This window comes from Canis lupus, chromosome 6 (assembly GCF_011100685.1).
Source record: "Canis lupus familiaris isolate Mischka breed German Shepherd chromosome 6, alternate assembly UU_Cfam_GSD_1.0, whole genome shotgun sequence".
Taxonomy (NCBI): Eukaryota; Metazoa; Chordata; class Mammalia; order Carnivora; family Canidae; genus Canis; species Canis lupus.
In genome coordinates this window covers 55415244-55422616 of record NC_049227.1, presented here as the reverse complement: position 1 = coordinate 55422616, position 7373 = coordinate 55415244, and positions in this window count along the sequence as shown.

Below are 7373 nucleotides of genomic sequence, written 5' to 3'. Positions count from 1 at the left end.
GTCCAGCTTCATTCTTCTGCATGTGGCTGTCCAATTTTCCCAGCATTATTTATTGAAGAGATTGTCCTTTTTCCATTGGATATTCTTTCCTGCTTTGTCAAAGATGAGTTGACCATAGAGTTAAGGGTCCATTTCTGGGTTCTTGATTCTGTTCCATTGATCTATGTGTCTGTTTTTGTGCCAGTACCATATTATCTTGATGACCACAGCTTTGTAATAAGCTTGAAGTCCGGCATTGTGATGCCTCTAGCTTTGGTTTTCTTTTTCAACATTCTTCTGGCTATTCTGGGTCTTTTCTGGTTCCACACAAATTTTAGACTTATTTGTTCCAGCTCTGTGAAAAAAGCTGATGGTGTTTTGACTGGAATTGCATTGAATGTGTAGCTTGCTCTGGACAGCATAGACATTTTCACAATATATGTTCTTCCAATCCATGAACATGGAATGTTTTCCCATCTCTTTGTATCTTCCTCAATTTTTTAAAATAAGTGTTCTATAGTTTTTAAAGTACAGATCCTTTGCCTCTTTGGTTCGGTTTATTCGTAGGTATCTTATGGTTTTTGGTGCAATTATAAATGGAATTGATTCCTTAATTTCTTTTTCTTCTGTCTCAAAGTTAGTGTATAGAAATGCAACTGATTTTCGTGCATTGATTTTGTATCCTGCCATGTTGCTGAGTTCCTCTATGAGTTGTAGAAATTTTAGGGTGGAGTCTTTTGGGTTTTCCATATAAAGTATCATATCATCTACGAATAATGAAAGTTTGACTTCTTCTTTGCCAATTTGGATGCCTTTTACTTCTTTTTACTGTCTGATTGCTGAGGCTAGAACTTCTAGTACTATGTTGAACAACAGTGGTAAGAGTGAGCATCCCTTTTGTGTTCCTGACCTTAAGGGAAAGTTCTCAGTTTTTCCCCATTGAGAATGATATTTGCTATGGGCTTTTTGTTTATACCTTTTATGATATTGAGGTACATTCACTCTATCCCTGCACTGTGGAGAGTATTAATCAAGAAAGAATGCTGTATTTTGTCAAATGCTTTTTCTGCATCTAGAGGATCATATGGTTCTTGTCCTTTCTTTTATTAATGTGATGTATCATTTTGATTGATTTGTGAATGTTGAACCACCCTTGCAACCCAGGAATAAATCCCACTTTGTTGTGGTGAATAATTCTTCTAATGTCCTGTCGGATGCTATTGGCTAGTATCTCGGTGAGAATTTTGGCATTCATGTTTATCAGGGATATTGCTCTATAATACTCCTTTTTGGTGGGGTCTTTGATTTGGGGATCAAAGTAATGCTGGCCTCAGAGAACAAGTTTGGAAATTTTTCTTCTTAAGATGCATTTCTTACAGCTTTGGTTTCGAAAGGCAATAGTGCCACAAGTCTTAAATGTGGTGATGACCATAATGTCCTTAAGTCATAATTTCTTGGGCAGCCCGGGTGGGTCAGAGGTTTAGCGCCGCCTTCAGCCCAGGGCCTGATCCTGGAGACCCAGGATCGAGTTCCACGTCAGGCTCTCTGCATGGAGTCTGCTTCTCCCTCTGCCTTTGTCTCTGCCTCTCTCTCTGTCTCTCTGTGTCTCTCATGAATAAATAAATAAAATCTTTTTTTTAAAAAGTCATAATTTCTTAAGTTCCAGGATAAGGTAATAGTGCAGTGTGATTGTCAAATCCAATTATGTTTCTCCTCTGTTCTTGTGAAGATTTAACTCACCTACATTTTACCTGCCATGATAGACACAAATGTAAAAGTAAAATGTAGTGGAGTCCAACATCAAGAATGAGGTGATGTTTGAGGTGAGAATGATTGTGATATCAGACAAATCTGAGATTATATCCTGACTTTATTATAATTATTGCAGTCCTTTAAACTATGTCCGTCTTCACTATATAACAGGAAATCTTGATACTCAAGCTACTAGATGATATTACTGCATTTCTTTGGCATCCTGGTGGTATTAATATTTGTTCTTTTAACTTTTCCCTCTCTCTAGCTTTCTTATTTTTACCTTGTATAAGGTTTAGTTAAACATAGGCTTCTTTTGACAAACAGAAAAGAATGATGAGTAAATTTCATTAACTATAATTCTGTTTCATATTTTGATTTTTAAATTATGTCTGTCTTAAGTAGATATTCATTTTAACTATAACCATTGAAACTCTTACTTTAATTAAAATATTTGTATTAAATCTCAAGACCTATACACAATATTCAATATGTTAATTTCAAAGATATCCAATTTACTAATTTCCTCTTCTTTAAGTTTTTGTCCAAGTCTCACCTCATTAATAGGGTTTACACTGGTCATCCCATTTAATTCTGCAAGCTTCCACCTTCCCACACTTCTGCCACCACCTCCACTCCCTCCACTGGCACTCCTGTATCATTTTATATCGCTCAATTTTTTTCCATAGCATTTATCACCACCTAACATACTATGTAATTTTATTATGTTTAATGTGTATTTCCATATAGACAGAAGTTACTCTCTCTTCCCTCTCTCTCTCTCTCCCCCTCTCTCCCTTACTCTCCCCCTCCCTTCCTTGCTCTCTTTCTCATTAATATTTTCTAGGTGCCTACCATAGTGCCTAGGACATAGATACTCAGTGAATATGATAAATATTAATGTTTGTTAAATGACTACATGGACATATGTCCTTAAGCAGGTCTATTTAGAACTGCCAAATGATTATCTTCCATAATAAAAATATAGACAAATCTCTGAGCCATTATTTGTCTTTTCTGATTTTCTTGCTAAGCTAAACTGGACTTCAGTAATAACTGTTTATATATATCTGCATGTGTATATATGTGTGCACACATGCACATATATAATATGCATGTAAATACACATACATACACATGTGTAAGAAGATTAGATTTTTGCATCATGCAATGACTTTTAAGCCTGTCAACAGAGTGTAATCCTTTTTTCTTTTTTTCTATTTTAAGGCAATGAGTGTTTATTTTTAAAGCCATAGATACTTCATCACAGATCCCTGGGGTAAATGCCGTGGGGTGAAAGTCCAGAAAAGGTTTCTTTTCAAAACTCCCAGAGTTGAGTCCTCATTTGGCCCTGATCCAGTTCATTCTCCACATTGGTGCTTGAATATGGAGCATCATTTTAGAGGGAAGCTCAGAAAGAATCTGAATCTGTTTTTATCTAAAGTAAAATTGTTATTTGCTGATTAGCCTTGGCAGGCTGACTTTATTCATGTTCATGAACATTCATTTAATTAACTTATTTATTTCCCATTCTTTGTCAGGCATGGGGCTAGGTCCTGGTTGTATACAAGGGAAGGACAAAGGTCCTCCCTTCAAGAATCCAATCTAGGACTAGTAATAGACAAGTAAAAAGACAATCATAATGCAATGTAAGTGCCTCTTTACCACTGACAACAGGATGCTAAAGGAACACAAGAAGTTAGGATATATTCCTGGTCTCTAAGTAATGCAAACCACTGCCAAGTTCACCCTAGATAACTAGATTTTTGAAATTGGATCAGCCCCTTTGGACTATTCTGAAGTGGCAATTGCTCATGGTCAGGAACAGAGGAAGCAAAATTTATTATTATTATTATTATTATTATTATCATCATCATATTTTTAATGATAATGATGACAGTGAGGGAAAGACAGTTTACAAACAAGGTAAACAATCTTACTTAAACTAAAACAATGCAAGTTAAAATAATAATGCAATTGATTTATTAAATTATTGAATACCTACTATGTGCCAGGCACTATGGAAGGTACAGGAGATACAGCAGAGACTAAACCTACAAAGTTGTGACTCCCAGAGAGTTTATATTCTAGTTGAGGAGACATTAAAAAAAAAGAAAAGAGTAAATAATAGGTAGGTGCATGAGTTTATAATTAGAGTCCTGGTTAAAGCCCAGTTGTAGTGGGTCCACTGGGCCCATGGATCCAAATGGGAGTCATTTCCCTTGTTCTCAAGTGTATAATTGAGATTAACAGACTTGAAAGTTGGAGATGGAGAAAGCCAAAGGATGAAAAACAATATTACAGCTTCGCTCCAGGGTTATGCTAATTATCCCACTTATCACAATATAGTCTGAAAAAGAGAGCTGGACTTCTCTCAGAACATTATTACTTTGATAACATCATGCTGATCAGGCAAGAAAACCAAGAGGTAGTTAGCATACTGGAGACCTGAGTAAGATACGTACACTCCAGCAGGTGGGAAATAATCCCAATGAAGATTTGGGCATCCGCCACTTCAGTAATGTTTTCAGGGACCAGTGGTCAAAGGGGTGGGGTGCTGGGATGTGCCTCTAAAGAGACACATTGCTGCATCTTACATTCTCTGCTACAAGCAAGGAAGCTCCATGACTGATAACATTTTGGGTTCTGGAAACAACACATTCTACACCTAAATATTGTGCTACTTCATATCCTGGTGTCGTGGAAGACTACCAGCTTTGAGTGGGGCTCAGAGCAAAGAGGGCCAATATACCCAGTCCAATATAAGCAGCTGAGCTGTTTCAGCAGGTAACTTCCGCAGATCTATGACGGTCAAGTTGTCAGTGGTGGCGAAAAAGCGTTTATGGTCAGTGTCAGTGGGAGAATCACAATGTAGGCTTTGGAGTTTTGGAGTGTGGCCGTGCCATCTGTAATGAAACAGAGTTCTTGATAGGTTACTGAGCCCTATAGATGTGAACTACTTGACCAGGGAATACCAAGTACCTAGACCTACCCATGATGAGCTGGGTTATTTTGGTGCCATCAAGTTATAAAGTCAAACAGATCCAGCAGTAGCCCATTAAAAGATGGAACTAGTCCATCTAGGATTGAGCCCAAGCAATACCAGGAGTCACAGGTAAGCTGCAAGAGTGGGTAGTCCAGACCCACATGTCACCCACAGCAATTACAAAAGCATTTCTCCCTCAACTAGTACCTACCTACGTTATACGGGGGTCCCTGTATGACCAGCTTAGGTGGAAGGACAAGGCCTGAGTCTGAGTTGCAGATAAGGTGACCTCACATATGAGAGCAAGCCAAAAACGGACAGCAGCTACATTACAGCCATTCTCAGAGTGGACTTGAAAGAAAGAAAGAACATCTTTCCAATGGACAGAGCAGTTATCAACTTTGTGCTTTCTTGTGAAGGAGAAATGTCCCAAGAGAGGAAGGTATATTTCTTATCCATTGCTACATTACAAATTGCCTCAGCAGCTTAAAACACTTATCTCACAGTGTCTGTGCATTAGAAATTGGGTGTGGTTTGGCTGGACCCTCTGGCTCAGGGTTTCTCACAAGGCTGCAACTAAGACATCAGCCAAACTGGAGTCATCTCCAGGCTCCACTGAGGGAGGATCTGCAATCAAGCTCACTCACAGGATTCAGTTTCTTACAGGATGCTACACTGAGGGCTTCAGCTCCTCACTGCCTTTTGGCCAGAGTTTCTCTGCTCCTTGCCACATAGGCCTCTATGGGATGACTTACAACATGGTGGCTGGCTTTCATGAGAGTGAGTGAGTAAGAGAATAAGAGAGGGTGAGCAGGATGGAAGCTAGTCTTTTTGTAACTAATCTCTGAAGTGGTATCCCATTACTTTTGCTGTGTTCGATTTGTGGGAAGTCACTAGGTCCAGCCACACTCCAGGGGGAGGGAGTTACATAAGGGCATAGACAGCACTAGGTGAGGAGCATCACAGAAATTGCCTTTCACAATAGAGATTACCAGACAATGGCTATTAAAGCATTGGAACAGCCTAGCAAAGGTACAGCTGAGGTGCCGATTTGATGGCAAAACCTACAGGATGGAGGGCCATCCTTCAGGACACAGTATCTCTTAGGGACACCTTTATGAGACTATCCCCTCTAAGAATAAATTCAAGGATGGAAGCAGAAGTAGTCTTGCCATTATTCCCAATGACCCATGCTGGTAATTCTGAGATGTGCACAGTTAGGAGTCCTGGTCCTCAAAGGAAGCGCCCCCTTGCCATGAAATGGAGCAAGGGGTCCCATTGAATTATAAGGAACAGCTCCCACCTGGATACTTCAAAACCTTTGTGTCCAGAGACCAGTTGACAAAGAGTAAAATCAGGAACAATTAACCCTGATCAGCAAAGTGATTGGCCTGCTTTTACACAATGGGGCCAAGAATGAATACATGTACTTGGGTACCTCCAGGTAATCTGTTACCCAACTATAACAGTGAATGGATACATGGAACAACCCCAGTGCAGGAAGGATATGAGTACCCCTCAGGAGTGGGGGTTGGGGTTCAACTACCCAGGAGAGCCACCAATACTTGCTGAAGTGAATGTAGAGGATGGGGGAGATTTAGAATGGATAGTGGAAGAGGGAGAGGGAGTCAGTTTTGACTCTAAAACGAAGTGCAGAGATGGGACAATAGTTTGTCCCACTAACTTCGTTTTTCTAAGTTTCTCCTTAGGAAAAAAGGACTATGGGAACCAGAGATGAGTTGCTCTTTGAACTTGTATGAAGTGGATGCCTTTTGAGGCAGTAGGAGTGGACTATGGTGACCAGAGAAGTGTGTTGTTCAGTTCTACCACCAAGAGAACCAGATGTAAGGCCAATTTATTGCACATTTTGGATGCATCTCAACATTCACCCTGAGGCCACAGTCATCCCAGGCTGGCCCCAGGCAATGCCTGAGATGGGGGTTCCAGAGCTAGGCCATTTCTGTCTCACATGAGACTTCTCTGATAGACTGTCTCAGCTAGAATAGAGCTGCCTTGCAGTTGTCCTTCAACCTTCTCTCTTCACATGTGTTAGCCTGCATCAGAATTGGAAGGCTTCATCCTGCCTGCTCCCACTCTCTATCCCCCTATATCCTTGGTACCCTTGGTGGGCTTTGCCTCCAGTAAGCCTAGGACATGCCTAATTTCTTCTTGGGACTGCTTCTTGGAGAACCTGAGCTGACACAAGAGCAGAGTGAGCCTATCCCTTAGAATTCAGGATAAGAATCCCCAAAGAAATTTCTTAAAGCAAAAAAAAAAAAAAAAAAAGAAATTTCTTAAAGCTAAATAGATTATAACCTAATGCATGAGTCTCTCAACTGTACAAATCCACAGTACCATCCCACTTACAGAGCATAGGTTTATACATTAACAGAAACAGTAAATTCCTGTTGCTCTGGGAAGTTAGCCATAGTGCCCAAGCAGGTAACCCCACAGATGGGCAGATGAGTACTAAAAGCAGTCAAAGTAAGAGTTGCCTACTGCTGCAAATTCCTGTAGAGCAAGCTCTTTGGTCAGTGCCAAGACTTCGGAAATCTTGAATGCTAAAAGAAAAACTGAAATTCCACTTAAGCTCCACAATCAGAAAAAGAAATTAATAAATAAGATGTTAGGTGAGTCAGAGAGCTGTCCTCCTTTG